We start from the raw sequence: 17,070 nt of genomic DNA on the forward strand, positions 1-17,070 counted from the left end.
GTCGTTATTATCTAATTATAAATATTTATACAGGGTGTTTGTCCTAAACGTCTTAACTTTTGAAATACAGGGTGGTAAATTTTTCAAAGAAACTTCCACAGGCTACTCTAATACTTTTTATAAAACTTCTGGATTTCTCCGGTTCTCTCGGTTTTTGTTGACTCGAGCTAATCCTGTTGACTTCTTCAGTTTCAGTCAAGCTCTGAAGAAGCCAACAAGATGATTCAAAAATAAGATATATTTTTTTAATATCTGTAATACCGTTTTAGATGTCTTAATCAAATTTAGTACACATGTACCACGTATCAAGAAGCATTATTTAGTTTATCACAATTTTTTAAATGTACACCAGTGGCGGGCGTACAGAATTTCACCTTTCTATTTCGGCAGACATTGATGGCACGCTACTGATTTATCTTCCAATAAAAATTATTGTTACAATCTCAAATAAAAATAAAGAAAATTAATTTATTGATTTTTCGCAATCCGATGTAAGGTTGTCGCTTAAAAAAATCAATATCCTCAATATGACAGCATGCAGAGAAATTAGTTCTTATTTTTAAGCGAAAACCTTGCGATGGACCATTAAAAATTAAGAGATCAAATGTCATTATTTTTTTAAGCAAATCAGTGGTGTGAAAAATAAAATCTAAAGCAAAATATCTAGTTTTTAGTTGCCAATTAGTGTGCTTCAGGAAAAAAAAATTAGAAGACTGTTCTTTCTACCTTTGTAGTTTTAATGAAATAACATCCTAATAATTTATTTTATTTATTTAAGTTTACGTACTTATTTTTTAAGCGAAAACCAAATTGAAAATCGGATTGAAAAAAATCAAGAAATTTAATTTCTTTAGAAATTATTGGAGAATGTAAAAATAATTTTTATTTTGAAAGAAATCAGTGGCGTACAGACAGGTGAAATTCCATATGCCCACCACTAGCCAGTTTAAAAAAAATTGTGGTGTGTAGAATCTGCAATATGGACTCCAAAACACGCTACTAAATGAAATTTGCCAACAAACAGTAAGCTTAATATTTGTTAACCAGCCACATTTTCTAGCAATATAGAAGAAAAGTTGCGTGGTCTGTGTCTAACAAATTTAAGTTTACACCTATAAAGGATGTAGAAAGGTATACAAGCCACCACCAGATTAATGCAGTTCGTCACCATCTGAAGAATAAACCTCGTTGGCCCCAGGTAAACAACAAAATCGACATCAATAAGTAACTTTTAATTATGACAGATTGCTAAACGATGACGTTCATCGGCCGATTTAAACGCGAAATCATACGCGGCGGCAACTCTAAACGATTTTTTTTTGCCAAGCCATCGAGAGCTGGGTCGAACTTGTTTACGACGTTTTTGCGCCGGTTATATCATCTTTCCTCGAAACCTTCATAATTAATAACTAATTATTGCCGACGCATCGGCGGCCGGTATACACCGTTCGTTCCCAAAGACATTAACTGATTTGCCGACGTATTTCTGAAAAAAACAAAACAAAGGAAAGCGAACATTATAAAAATCCGTCAAAAAGCAACGTCACAAAATAGTAAACGAAGGGATTACATTAAAGTGTACCTATAATTACCGCACAAAATGAGTCACGAATGACGTTTAAGTCAGCGCGCAAACATACGGCTATAAAAATAGTTGGAAACTAGTTGCAACCGAGAATATGGCGAATATATTTGCATATTACTGCAGTGTACATGCAAAATACACTATTTAATTACATAGGTAGTGTCGCGTCACCAAAACTACCCGTTATCACTTTCTTTGCGGGTACTTTGCTTTCAATCACTCCCGAATTCGCGACACTTTTTTCCGCACTTTCACTTACTGCTGCTGAAGGTACTGGATCGTTGTTGGTCTCGTTGTTCTACTGAAGGTGTGTCGATCTGTCACTCGTCAGGTTGAAAATGGAAGGCTCTGAACACTCCAATGGATAAAGACGCTGTATGGGTCGTAAGTATTGGCCTTTACGTGAGATAGCCTTGACCAGGCGAACCTTGTTTTCTTTACCACGTATCACTTAAGCCATTCTCCCCATTGGCTAATTTATGCGTTTATCCTGATCATTCCCTATTCATTCATTCATTCATTCCCACCGCTATCTGCCGACCTCCCTGACGCTTTTGCAACAGTTGAAGCTGTCGCAAGTATTCGCTGCAGAATCTTTTTTGCAGGTCTTCTCTTAACTTGGCTTTATGTAACATTTTCCTGCAAAGAGTTTTCGGGTTAGCGTCATCAAAATCAGGAACAGCTCCCTCCCTCAGGTCTCTTAAAAACATCATCGGTGTTAACGGAGTTAGATCGTCTGGATCATGATGCCAATCGTTAGCTGAAGTTGATTTTCGTATTTCTTCCACCCGATTCCAGACAAACATAGCCCATTCCTCTTCGAGCTGTATCCTGTATGTGTAGAGTTGTAGAAGAGTCAGTCCAAAAAAATTCTTCAGCGTTAATCTTTAAATTTTCTTTAACACTATTAAATAAACGGATCCCACCAATAACAGCAGCCATCAACTCAAGTCTGGATATCGATAATTTCTTTAATGGTGCTACTCTTGACTTGGCTGTCAGTAAGTGTACGAAAACCCGTCCATTGTGTCTAATGCCTCGAAGGAAAACTGCAGCAGAAAACGCGCTTTTACTAACGTCGCAGAACGTGTGTATACTCCACTGCTTGGCATCTTCAAATCCTGCACCCGTCCATTTTGGAATTTTTATACCCATCAAAAAGGGGAGCTCTTTGATCCACAATCGAAAATTATTTGCCATTTCCTCCTCTACCGGGGTATCCCAACCTATAGATTTTTCCCAAGTCTGTTGAAGTAAAACCTTAGGATACAATGTCGCAGGACAGGTAAATCCTATAGGGTCAAATATTTTCTGAGTCAATGACAACATAAACCTTTCTGTCACCGGCCTACTAAGCAGTTCGTCGGGGTGCTCCAGGTCAATTTTAACACCTAATGTGTCTTCGGTGGTGTCCCATGTCATACCAAATACCGGAGTGCCTTTATAATTGTCTTCTAGTTGCACTTGGCCTGTATAGTCCCACCCTCTTAACTCGAAAGCGCCGTCAGCCATTATCACAGACGCCTCTTCGATAAACTTTCTTAAACTCTCCAAATCTTCGACACTCGTCACATAATTGTCGACATAAAAACCCTTTAATAATCGCTGGACGGTTTCTAGGGAATAATTTTCAGTCTCTTTTAATTTTTTGTTCAAATAGTATTCTAATGTAGCCCCTAATAAAAATGGACTAGTGTTTATACCAAATACGACTCTGCGGTGTCGAAAAATCTTCTGGCTTCCGTCTTGATCGACCCATAAAAATCGGAGATAATTTCGATCGGCTTCATTCATGCTAATTTGCAAAAAGGCTTTCTTGATGTCGGATATTACCCCAATTTTATTAGCCAACCTTAGCAAAATATTGGGAATTTCCTCTATGAGGTTTAAACATTTTTCTAAGCACTGATTTAGAGAAGGTTTTTGCCTTTCTTTTGCGGAACTCCTTGATAACCGGCCGGTGTGGTAGGTAGTGGGCCTCAGGTGGGTTCGTGTCATAAACTTCTTCGATAATACCCTCGTCAAGCCATTCTTTAAAAATTTGGTCATAATACTCGAATAACACATCTTGATACAACTTTCTCACGGTGTTGTCACTGTCCGGTCGCCACTAAAATATGTCGCTTCACCAAAACTACCTGTTTCAGCAACACGTCGATTCGTTGAAATAAAAGGCAGTATTTTTACACACAACCCTTTAATTCAGTAAACTCACCAAATTAGTAAAAAAACAAGTAACGTAAAAAAGTATGCACCATAACAAAGATAGATAATTAGTGATAAGTTATAAATTCAACCCCAGGCCGATCGTTACCATCAGGAAAATCATAAACTTTGACTTTTGAATAGGATTGAGAAAAAACACGTGCATCTTAACTGAAATTCCCCTTATTCTAAAAAATACAACAAAATTGTTCCCTATAAATATTTACTGGCTCTAACAGGTAGAATGGTTTTGTGCATTTATCGGTTTTTCTGAAATATAGAGTTCTATACTTTTTGAAGCGTGCTAATATCAGATATTTGATGTAAACATTTGGTCTTCATTTTTCCGAAATGGCATATATAAAATTATACGAGTTTGCAAAAGAGAATCTCTAGAAGTTTTAATTAAATTTGGCAACAAGGATATCAAGCAAAATTTAAAATAAAAAAAATTACAAGAACTATAGTGTTTGTCAAAATTATTTTTTCTACTCCCTTCTGTAAAATTCCTAATTATACACCGATGTAGTGTACGGGAAGCGTCACTTTACCACGTCAGTTTCTCTCGTTTCCCACGGATCCGAGCCACTTCGGGCATTTTCGCGATTTTACCACACGGGTTTGGGAACAATCGGATGTTTTCGGAGATATTTCCCACGCCTTGAATTTTGACGGTTGTCAATTCTGACGGTCGTGTCAGAAAATGAATTCGTGTTGTTTTGCGGAAATATACCCAAAAACTAACGGTCGTAGAAAAGTATAGTATGCAAGTTTGTAATAACGTCTGTTATTATCTCAAAAAGAGTAGTTTTATTTTGAAATATTGCGTAAATGTATAGGATTTAGATGCAAAATGGAGAAAAAACGCGAAAAACTTGAAAAGTAGTGAAGTTTGAAGTTTGTCATCGCGGATCTCGGCTAGAAAAAATATGAGTGTTGAATACGAAAAGATTCTTTATTTTTATGGTTTACACAGAATCGAGAAAGTGGAATACCAATTTCGACTATCATTTTAAAACAAAAAGCAGTGAATTTAAGCAAAGATTGTCATTAAAGGGCCTGAAAGTTTTTCTGCAAGCGATGAATGGCTAGGCCGATTGAAAAAAAGACATGATGTATGTTTAGTTTTCATTTTATTATCTTTCGACTTCTTATGAATTTATATATATAAACCTATAGCTTATCGATTGGCCGCGAGTACAGCACCAAGAAGTTATTCTTCTTCCTTTCCTCGCGGTATTAAATTCTTGAACTTAACTGGCCATCTATACCCGCCAGCGCCCTTAGGCGCATGCTCCACTAAAAATCACGGTGAAGCGCTAAATCGGTCGCTCTCATCGTGTGGTTCAAAAAGTGCCGTTGAACGCATCAGGTCATGCGCGTGGTGATCAACAAATTTCCTCACCACTCGAGGCACAGAGGACGCAGCACGGGCCGGCCCCTCCGGAAGGAAGACCAAAAGCGAGGTAGGGTCAGTTAAGTAATCAAAAATCTTTTGATCCTGTCTTGAGTAATTTTTGCGACTTTTTGCTGTGCCAGCTGCGGCCAAAGTCCGTTTCCGCGCGGACAAAACATTTTTGGTCCTTCGAGCCGGATTAAAAAGAACTTACTTTTATCTTATTATTGTGCAATCAATATTCCCAATTTGAAATTCACGATTACGTGCTATGCTTTGCGAAAAATCTGTTTATTCCTTTACTTTTTTGTGTATGAAGGCCATTAGCATCAACACAAAAAGATCAGTACGTTTTTTTTATATATACAGATTCGCATTTGATTTCAATCGACTGGATCTCGGTTTCAAATATTGTTTCGTTTTAACGTTCAATATCGGAACGGCCAGAGCTTCAGGCGTATTTATTTACTTTTTTGTCGAATTTCTTTCGGTCTAGTTGAAACTCGGAACAGTTTGGTTTTCATTTTTTTATTATCATTATTATTATTTGAGTAATATCGCTTTTCTCTCTGAATCTGCGTAGTGTTCGATAGGTTTTTATAATGGCAAAATCTTTAGGTCAGAATAAAGCCACTCGAGGTTTTTTTATAAGTCGTTTGACTGAAATTTATAATTGTTCTCAGACCTGTCTCACTGATTCTACTAAGTTAAATCAATTTAAAGCTCGTTACGAAGGAATTGAAGACATTAGAAAGAATTTTGAAGCTCATCATCATGCAATCATTGGGTCGCAACAGATGACTGACAAGTCTCTGGAGGATGAAGACGAAATTCGTCGAGAATTTGACGACAAATATTTCGTGATAAAATCTATATATATATGGATTTGTTTCCTACAGCGGCTCAAAGTCCTGTTGTCCCATCAAACCAAACAATATTTAATGCTACCACTAACCAAAAAGTATATGAGGTTGATGTACCAATTTTCAAGGGCGATTACCGAGATTGGCCGACATTCATTGCCTTATATGATAGTTTAATTCATAATGACGCGAACATGGCGGCAATTCAAAAATTCGGTTTTTTGGTCAAACATTGCGAGGGTCAACCCCTCAATTTATTAAAAACGTTGCGCATGACTGAGAGCAACTACCCCGTTGCTTATCAGGCATTGCGTGATAGATACCAGAACAAAAGGTTAATGGCCACTGAATTTTGGAATAACATACACAACGCTCCTAAAATGTCATCAGACGATCATTTAGTTTTGCGACGTTTAATTGACACATTTCAAGAAAACTTGGCGGCATTGAAAATTTTGGGGTTTCCCACTGTCGAGTGGAATTTTATTCTTCTCAATTTGCTTTTATCAAAAATTGATGTGCATTCAGCTAAATCATTTGAGCTTGCGCACAGCAGTGTAGAGCTTCCTTCATACGACGATTTAATCAAATTTTTAGATAAAAATTGCAAGGCATTATCGTCCTTTGCACTTTCAAGTCCAGAAGACACCATTCGAACAAAATCAGTCAGAAACCAAAGCGAACGTAGTTTTAAATCTAAATTAAATCCTAAAGGTTTCTTAACGCAGGATAGTCTATAATGTACATTAGGATGTCAGAGTAGACACTCGTTGATTAAATGTTCAGTTTTCAAATCGAAAACGTCTCGTGATCGTTACACCATCGTCAAGAAACATCGCTTGTGCACATTATGCCTCAATTTGCGGTGCAGCGCTAAAAAATGTTCGAGCAATACAGCTTGCCAATTTTGTCAAAGTCGGACACCCCATACTTTGCTCTACTGGGGAGCCGATTCTCCTTCCAAATTCGCAATTCGCCACAGACACCACATGACTCATCATGCGAACTTCCTCACTCCGTTGCATCTTCTGCATCGGTAGAGCTAAGCTCACCTAAATCATATGCCTCTTCTTCGGCGAATATAACCGACTCAACCTTACTCGCTACCGCCCTCGTACAAGTGGCTGACAGACATAGCAACCTACACACTTGCCGAGCGCTGCTGGATAGCGCGAGTCAGGTAAACTGCATCACTGAGAAGTGTTTTCGAAGATTGGGTTTGAAAAGCTACGGTGGAAGTGTTGAAATTCAAGGTATCGGTGATACGTCAGTTGCTACATCGAGAGGCTACACTACTTTCGAACTAAGCGTGCCTGGTTTGAATCAACCTTTTGTGGCACTCTATTCAGTCATATTAGCGTCCATTTGCGTTAACATGCCTATTGTTTCAGTAGAACACAATAGCTGGGATCATTTGTCTCATATTAAGTTAGCCGATCCAAGTTTCAAGACTCCTAGTGGAATCGACATTTTACTAGGTGCCTCCATATTTCCGTTACTCATGTTGGATGGCAAGATTATGCAATCTCCACATGATCCCATTGCCTTAAACACCATTTACTGCTGGATTATCATGGGAAATGTCAAATCATCTGGCAACTCTCGTTTACATCCACGCCATAGCTTCTTCACTTTATCAGATTCTCTTGAGAGAACCTTGTCCAAATTCTGGCAACTTGAAGAGGTTCCTCATACTGAACCTATGTCTGAGTCTGATAAGTTATGTGAGCGATTTTTTAACACTACTCACTATCGCGAATTGTCTGGGAGATTTATAGTATCTCTTCACTTCAAAGCAGACGAGCCTGTTTTTTCGAGTTCTAGGGATATTGCTCTGAAACAGTTCTATTCTTTAGAGCGACGGCTCTTAAAAGATGTTGATCTCTATGAAAAATACTCTGCTGTCATTCGTGAGTATCTAGACTCCAAACATATGGAAGTTGTTGCTCCTCCTGAAATTTCGACTGATACTCAAAAAATGTATTATCTACCCCACCATTCGGTTACGAAAGCTAGTGACCAAAGTGTGAGCGTAGTATTCAATGCATCTTATCCTACTCCACAAGGATCACTCAATCAGTTTCTTCTGTCAGGTCCTAAACTTCAAAAAGACATCACCGCAATTTGCCTTAACTTCAGAAAATTTGCAATAGCATTTTCTTGTGACATCAAAGCCATGTATCGTATGATTATACTAGACCCCAAGCATCGGGATTATCAGAGGCTAGTATGGAGATTTTCTCCCGAGCAGCCTATCCAAGATTATCGTCTTACTCGCGTTACATTTGGAATCGCATCATCTCCTTATTTGGCGCTTCGAGTCATTTTGCAACTGACACGAGAGGGCTCAGAAGCATATCCTAACGCTTCAAGAGTTCTGCAGTCCGACATATTTGTCGACGACATCTGCACAGGAGCTTACACCTTGGAGGAAGCATTGACTCTTAAAGCAGAGCTTGTTGAGTTATTAAATTCCGCAGGTTTTGAGCTGCGGAAGTGGTCAAGTAATGATCTCAACTTTCTTAATACAATTCCGTCAGACACTGACACTGACTGTTTTCACAAAGTCCTTGGTCTCCAATGGGACCCAGTGAATGATGTCTTTTCATATCAGGTCAATCAAACCGACGATTCTCGTACGTTTGATCCAATCGGCTTGATATCACCTTGCATATTTCTTGCAAAGCATCTAATGCAATTGATGTGGGCAGAGGGTGTAGATTGGGATGATACTCCAACCCAAGGTCTTGTCGATCGATGGTTGACATACAAAAGTCAGTTACCCTTGATTTCACAGATAAAAATTCCCAGGTACATCTTGACACCAAATCTTCAGTCTCTACAACTCCATGTTTTCGGCGATGCTTCGGAAATTGGTTTCGGCGCATGCGCGTATTTTCGATTCGCCGATTCAACTGGCAGTGTATTTTCCACGCTAGTGATAGCCAAGACCAAAGTTGCTCCACTAAAAAGGATCTCCCTTCCTCGCCTCGAGCTATCAGCTTCAGTTTTGGTCGCTGATTTAATTTCTTTCATCAAAGTCAGTTATTCTGATGTTGGTTTTGAATCCATTTTCACATGGTAGCTCTCGGTTGGATAAGAGCGCCTCCGTATAAATGGAAAACCTATGTCGCAAATCGCGTATCTCACATTCAAAATATTCTTCCTCCATCTTCTTGGAGATTTGTCCCAACACAACTCAACCCAGGTGATATTGCATCACGTGGTATGTTGCCGGAAGAGCTATTGAGCAACTCTATGTGGTGGAACGGCCCAGAGTGGCTACGTCGTTCGTCTGACCAATGGCCGAACAATCCAACTCCTACTCTCGACTCACCAGATATTCGGAAAGAGGAATCAAAAAGGTATGTTTACTCGACTTTTCCACAAAAATTCTTTCCTTTCTCGGATTTATTGGACAGATTTTCTTCTCTTCCGAAAATTCTTCGTATTATCACTTATGTTTTGCGTTTCATAGATCTGAAAATAAAACGTCAGTCTGTTGATACATCAGTGATGAATGAAATTGAATTACATAACTCATTACTCGTCTTTCGAATCGTTCAACAGCAATGTTTTCGACAGGAACTTGATCTTGTTTCCAAAGGTCTACCTTGCTCCAAACCTATGCGCAAATTGTGTCTTGTAATTGATACTCAGGGTATTCTCAGGGTGGGCGGAAGGCTAATTACGTCCATGCTTCCCTATGAGCAAAAACACCCTGCCCTCTTACCATCAAACCATAAACTGACAGATATGATAGTCTGTTATTATCACAATAAATACCTGCATCCAGGTTTTAAAACTTTGTCCTATTTGTTGTTACAACATTTTTGGATTATTGCTTCCAAACGAGTCATCAGCTGTTTTCGAGCAAACCCTAAACCGTACATTCCCCATATGGGCAATCTGCCCTCTTATCGCATCACACAACTCAAGCCATTTCAGTGTGTTGGTGTCGATATGGCAGGTCCTTTTCAAATTACCATGGCAAAGCTACGAGGTGCTAAGACTCTAAAAGCATATTTTTGTCTTTTCATCTGCTGTTCAGTTCGTGCTATCCACCTTGAGTTAGTTTCGGATTTATCAACTGATGCATTTTTAGCCGCATTGCGCGCTGAGGAAAACCTTCTGCTCTCCACAGCGACTGCGGAACGAATTTTATTTCTGCGTCAAAATACATAGCCAATATCATGTCCGATGCAGCTAGAGAAGAGCAGATCTCTTGGTCATTTAACCCTCCCTCTAGTCCGCACTTCGGTGGCTTGTGGGAAGCCGGCGTCAAAAGCGTCAAAAAACACCTAGTCCGTGTAGTAGGTGACCGCATCATGACCTACGAAGAACTCAATACAGTTTTGGTTCAAATAGAATCAATTGTTAACTCTAGACCCATATGCGCTGTCAGTAACGATCCCAATGACGTGAGCTGTATTACACCAGGCCATTTTTTGATGTTGGCTCCAGTATCGACACTCCCTGACCCTGATATGATTTCTTCAAACATGTCGAGACTAAACCGTTGGCAGCTAATCTTGCAAATGCAGCAGCACTTCTGGCGTCGATGGCATAATGAATATCTCACAAGCCTCAATCAACGTAATAAAGGGTGTGACAATCGCCCCAATCTTGATGTGGGCACACTGGTGGTCTTAAAGGAGGAAAACACTCCAGTTCTTGACTGGCGTCTTGCGCGTATAGCCGAGGTCTACCCTGGCCCTGATGGCATTGTCAGAGTGGTCAAGGTTCGTACTGCGACTGGTGTCTTTAAAAGACCTGTTGTAAAACTCTGCCCTCTACCAAATCAATAGCGTGGTAAGCACATTTTTCGCTTAAAGCACACAAGATGTTAGCACTTCTATTAGTAATATTTATTAGTATAGTTCTGAATTTTCATTTTTTTTTTAACCTATAAACTATAGGTAAACATGGGTATCATTTTTTCGGAACCGCTTTTTTGTTTTTTTTTTTTGGGAAAATACCTACTGCATTTTGGTGGGCGGTATATTTAGTTTTCATTTTATTATCTTTCGACTTCTTATGAATTTATATATATATAAACCTATAGCTTATCGATTAGCCGCGAGTACAGCACCAAGAAGTTATTCTTCTTCCTTTCCTCGCGGTATTAAATTCTTGAACTTAACTGGCCATCTATACCCGCCAGCGCCCTTAGGCGCATGCTCCACTAAAAATCACGGTGAAGCGCTAAATCGGTCGCTCTCATCGTGTGGTTCAAAAAGTGCCGTTGAACGCATCAGGTCATACGCGTGGTGATCAACAAATTTCCTCACCACTCGAGGCACAGAGGACGCAGCACGGGCCGGCCCCTCCGGAAGGAAGACCAAAAGCCAGGTAGGGTCAGTTAAGTAATCAAAAATCTTTTGATCCTGTCTTGAGTAATTTTTTCGACTTCTTGCTGTGCCAGCTGCGGCCAAAGTCCGTTTCCGCGCGGACAAAACAATGTACGTCAACTGAAAGTTTGGAAAGGAAAGTTGTTTGCAGAGAAGAAAACTTATGAAAGAAATTTATTTACAACCAGGCTAGATCTACGATTGTGACAAAACCGGCTTATCTTTGCTTCAAAAGCGGAAGTTGAAGCACCTGGTTACAAACGTAGCAAAGAACGTATCGTGTTCTTCTTCTGGGAGACACAAACTTCCGCTATTACGTATCGGTAAGTCAGCAAAACTACGAGCCTTTAAGAATATCCGTCTCAATGCTTTTCCTCTTTTGTATAAAAATTTAAAAAAAAAGCTAAATGGATTTTTGAAAATTTGGTACCAAAAGTTGACTTTTTTTTTAAGAGCTCGGATACCTCACAAAATGTGTTTTGTTACTAGACGATGCTCGTACTCGCCCAAGTACGAAGCCACTTAAAGTAGGAAATCAAAGCAATGTTTTTTCTTGCTTCTGTAACTTCTCTCATTCAGCCCGTATGTTGGAAAATTGAAAACGTAAGCCTATGTTGGAAGAAGTAGATGAGGATGCCGATCTCATTGAATGTCTAAAGAAAATAAACTTGAAAATATTGTATAATGGACAGCTTCAGCTTGGCATCAAGTAAAAGGTAGTACCCTATAACCAAATATGTTTGCAAAAATGCTTTTGAAATAGATAGTAATGATGATGATGATGACGAAGCGGAAGGTACCCACAATGTTCCACTAAAAATGTCACATTCAGAAGGACTAGAGGTCTTGGAGGAAGCCTTAACTTATGTAGAACAACCGCGAAAGTTCTTTTTATCAAACGTTAGAGGCCAAAAACAGAAATAGTGCCAAATGACTGCAGTTAAAAAATTAAAAAATTGGATACATATTTTAGATTTTATGTTGCATTTAACGTGTCTTTTATGAATGTACCGGGTGATCATTTATAATGCCCCCCCCCCTTTAACTTTTTTATTTAACTTTTGGCGAAAAAACGTCAAATACAAACGTTCAAAAAATATTAATCTATTTGTAATGTGCCGCAGAAATCACCCGTAGAGAAAGGTTATATATTTTTTAATGGAATACGTGGTATATTATACGCTTAATAAAATCCCCTAAAAATTCTGGACACTTCTTGTATAATATGTCCCATATGGGTGGCTGTGAAGTAGATCGTCATCAAAAAACAAAATGTTTTTTTATAACTGGCAGTGACAGATTTTTGAACTATTTTTGAAGGTTGCTTTTAATTTGAAGGCGCATATATCGCCAAAACTATTGGATTTGAGTATAGGACATATTATACAGATGTACAGAATTTTTAGGGGATTTTATTAAGCGTATAATATACAGGGTGTTCCATTAAAAAATGTATAACTTTTATTTGTGGGTAATTTTTGCAACACGGTGTTTTCTAATCGAATGTCAATAATAAAGGAGGCGATTTTTGAGTTTTCTGAAGGACACTAGTTTTTAGCTAAAAATTAGATATTTTGTTTTAGATAGATATTTTATTTTTCACAAAAATAAATTCCGTACGTCGGATTGAAAGAAAATCAAGAAATAGAATTTCTTTAGACATAATTGCAAGATGCAAGGGCTTGGGGTATTTGAGTAACAAAAATTAAATAAATTGTTTGTTCGATGTTTTTTTTTAATAAATACATAAATTCAAGTAAAATATATATTTCTTTTAATTTCTAAAAAAAAGTTAAATATATCTAATGATATATGTATCTTAAACTCCTATTTTCCAAAAAAAATTGGTTTTACCAAAATTTCGATTTTTCGATATCATTTTGGTGCACATTATAACATTATTTTTTTGGACTGAACATTAATATCATACGTCATAAGATTTAGTTTGTTAATTTATTCACTAAAAGCATAAAACTTAATGTAATAACTGCTTCTGGTGAGAATTCCCGTGAAATTCATAAAATTGGCGGAGTTTCCTTTTCCACCACATTTACATTGAACGAATGTTCTTATTTCGGTTCATCGTTCTGTGGCACTTAGGTTAAAACGAAACCGCGCTTTATTTGTCAGCAAACCATTCTAGTAGGCGCGTTAATATAACGCGGCAATCTATCCGTTTTATCACGCGCGTTTTGTCAATAGTTAAGTGCCGTTTGGTAACGTTTTTGAGTAATTGCTGTCGAAACGCGACGACGCGTGGAGTAACAGAAAAGAAAAAGCGGCCTGCCACACTGTTCAAATAATGAGACAAGACGAGAAAATTCCATTGACTTCGAATAAAATTTTAGAGTCCAAAGTCCATCTCGAAGGATGTTTACTGCCGATCAACCAACGCATAAGCGGTCTCTTGACATTCGTTTACGTGTTACTCGAAATCTTAATAAGCATGACAATCTATATTAGAGAAATATTTTGACCAATTACGCGTTTTCAGATGTACCGGAAAGCATTAGCAATTTTGGAATTCTTTTATTATTCCATTGCGGCACTCGGATACTATACACGAGAAAGTAGGAACAAATTTGCAAGGTTAAACACTCGCCCAGTCACACATTTCTTTCAGCGTAGAAAATGATGATTATAATGATTCGGAATTCGTTGATTCATTTCAAGCTTTAAAAGAAACAGTATATAAATAGCAAAATAATTAACACGTACGTAACAAAGTAGCAATTCAAGTGGTAGAAAATTCTACAGTTCTAAACCTAAGAAGAACAAGAAATTGGAAATAAGAGTACCTTATCCCAATAAGTACGACACAGAAAAAAAGTTTAATATAAAAAGAAAGAAGGAAAAAAAAGTAACTTTTCCATTTTTTTTCGGTAGCGGGTCCTTGAAAAATTGTGTTTTTTACACTTAAAACTAAAAAGTTAATATTTTATGGTTTGACCTATCTACAGGGTGGCCACAAATGACCATAAAAAAAATGTTTTTCCTAATTATTTTTTTTTAATTTAGCACTTTTTTTGGGTTTACGACTTAATTCTGTATCATTTCATACATATAGCTCTTATTAGAAGTTACATTGCTATAGGAGACGAACAAACATGATCCCAAACGCAGATTATAGTGGAATGGAACTTAAAGCTAATTTTTCATCGTCAGATAGTGTTTAATAATGAAGCCACATTTCCACACACAAATAAAATTGTAGGCATTGGAGTACAAATAATCCCCGATGGATGAGAGAAAATCACACATAACATCTACAAAACATAAATGCTTCGACAAGGATTTTGAATAACAAAATTACCTATAATAATAATAGTAATAATAACAATAATGGCGTGGCAAAAAATAAGTACAAATGAAGTTACAGAAGCTCATCGAGAAGCCGCTAACTCCGCTCCAGGGCCTGACATGATCCCCAACTTCTGACGTTTTTTGTAAGAGCTTGGATACCTCACAAAATGTGTTTTGTTACTAGACGATGCTCGTACTCGCCCAAGTACGAAGCCACTTAAAGTAGAAAATCAAAGCAATGTTTTTTCCTGCTTCTGTAACTTCTCTCATTCAGCCCGTATGTTGGAAAATTGAAAACGTAAGCATATGTTGGAAGAAGTAGATGAGGATGCCGATCTCATTGAATGTCTAAAGAAAAAAAACTTGAAAATATTGTATAATGGACAGCTTCAGCTTGGCATCAAGTAAAAGGTAGTACCCTGGAAAAATGTTGGTCAAAATTGATTCAACAAGAGGAGAGATATTTCACAGATTGAGCGTCCCACCATGATGAAAGATTGCGGCAAATTTTCGCCAAAATACCAGGATGTGAAAACGTTACGCAAATAGAAGTTTATGAATGGTTAAACGGTGAAGGTGAAATGACTGACCAAGAAATAACCAAATATGATGACGAAGCGGAAGGTACCCACAATGTTCCAGTAAAAATGTCACATTCAGAAGGACTAGAGGTCTTGGAGGAAGCCTTAACTTATGTAGAACAACCGCGAAAGTTCTTTTTATCAAACGTTAGAGGCCAAAAACAGAAATAGTGCCAAATGAGTGCAGTTAAAAAATACTTCATATGAGAGTAAATTAAAAAATTGGATACATATTTTAGATTTTATGTTGCATTTAACATGTCTTTTATGAATGTACCGGGTGATCATTTATAATGCCCCCCCCCACCCTTTTTAACTTTTTTATTTAACGTTTGGGGAAAAAACGTCAAATACAAACGTTCAAAAAATATTAATCTATTTGTAATGTGTCGCAGAAATCACCCGCAGAGAAAGGTTATATATTTTTTAATGGAATACGTTGTATATTATACGCTTAATAAAATCCCCTAAAAATTCTGGACAGTTCTTGTATAATATGTCCTATACCCAAATACAATAGTTTTTGCGATATATGCGCCTTTAACATAAAAGCAACATTCAAAAATAAAATAATATTCTAGAATTTATAATTTATATCTTGGGTGGCTGTGAAGTAGATGGCCATCAAAAAACAAAATGTTTTTTATAACTGGCAGTGACAGATTTTTGAACTATTTTTGAAGTTTGCTTTTAATTTAACTATTGGATTTGAGTATAGGACATATTATACAGATGTACAGAATTTTTAGGGGATTTTATTAAGCGTATAATATACAGGGTGTTCCATTAAAAAATGTATAACTTTTACTTGTGGGTAATTTTTGCAACACGGTGTTTTCTAATCGAATGTCAATAATAAAGGAGGCGATTTTTGGGTTTTCTGAAGGACACTAGTTTTTAGCTAAAAATTAGATATTTTGTTTTAGATAGATATTTTATTTTTCAAAAAAATTAATTCCGTACATCGGATTGAAAGAAAATCAAGAAATAAAATTTCTTTAGACATAATTGCAAGATGCAAGGGCTTTGGGTATTTGAGTAACAAAAATTACATTGTTTGTTCGATGTTTTTTTTTTTAATAAATACATAAATTCAAGTAAAATATATATTTCTTTTAATTTCTAAAAAAAAGTTAAATATTTCTAATGATATATGTATCTTAAACTCCTATTTTCCAAAAAAAATTGGTTTTACCAAAATTTCGATTTTTCGATATCATTTTGGTCCACATTATAACATTATTTTTTTGGACTGAACATTAATATCATACGTCATAAGATTTAGTTTGTTAATTTATTCACTAAAAGCATAAAACTAAATGTGATAACTGCTTCTGGTGAGAATTCCCGTGAAATTCTTCGAGAAGCCGCTAACTCCGCTCCAGGGCCTGACATGATCCCCAACTTCTGGCTAAAAAATGATATTGGTCTATTCTGCGCTGGCGGACAAATATAACGAAAGAGTAGAATCTAATACATTTTTTAAATGGCTGGCCACTGGTAGGACGTTCTTGTTCCCTAAGAACGAAAACACGAAGAACCTAAAAAATTACAGGCCCATTACCTGCCTATGCACCATTTACAAAAATTTAACAAGCATTGTAATAACTAGACTTCAAGAGTTTTTGGATACGAACGCGATACTAACCTTAGAGCAAAATGGCTGCAAGGTTGCAAGGACCAGTTATTACTGTCACAGTATATCCTGGAAGAAATAAACAAAAGAAACGCAATCTGACTCTAGCGTGGGTGGACTACAGAAAAGCTTATGATACCGTGCCTCATT

The 17,070-nt window shown here is 37.2% G+C and overlaps 1 protein-coding gene and 1 long non-coding RNA gene across 3 annotated transcripts in view; one reads left to right on the forward strand and one right to left on the reverse strand.

Annotated features, from left to right (window-relative positions):
• The window catches only part of LOC132706755 (mesencephalic astrocyte-derived neurotrophic factor homolog), a 71,468-nt gene that overhangs the window by 35,508 nt on the left and 18,890 nt on the right, over positions 1–17,070 (forward strand). The window contains exon 6 of one of the 2 annotated variants that reach the window (XR_009619639.1): positions 1,061–1,197. The exons of the other annotated variant lie outside the window; for it this stretch is intronic. The gene's annotated coding sequence lies outside the window, so the exon portion shown is untranslated. Of the gene's footprint in view, positions 1–1,060; positions 1,198–17,070 lie in introns of those variants that run through there. 2 annotated transcript variants of the gene reach the window in all.
• Positions 1,369–17,070, reverse strand: part of LOC132706757 (uncharacterized) — a 33,571-nt gene continuing 17,869 nt past the window's right edge. Inside the window, exon 3 of the long non-coding RNA XR_009619640.1 lies at positions 1,369–1,486. This is a non-coding gene — a long non-coding RNA (uncharacterized LOC132706757). The remainder of the gene's footprint in view (positions 1,487–17,070) is intronic.

Source organism: Cylas formicarius, unplaced genomic scaffold (genome assembly GCF_029955315.1).
Source record: "Cylas formicarius isolate icCylForm1 unplaced genomic scaffold, icCylForm1.1 PGA_scaffold_8__14_contigs__length_24414737, whole genome shotgun sequence".
NCBI lineage: Eukaryota > Metazoa > Arthropoda > Insecta > Coleoptera > Brentidae > Cylas > Cylas formicarius.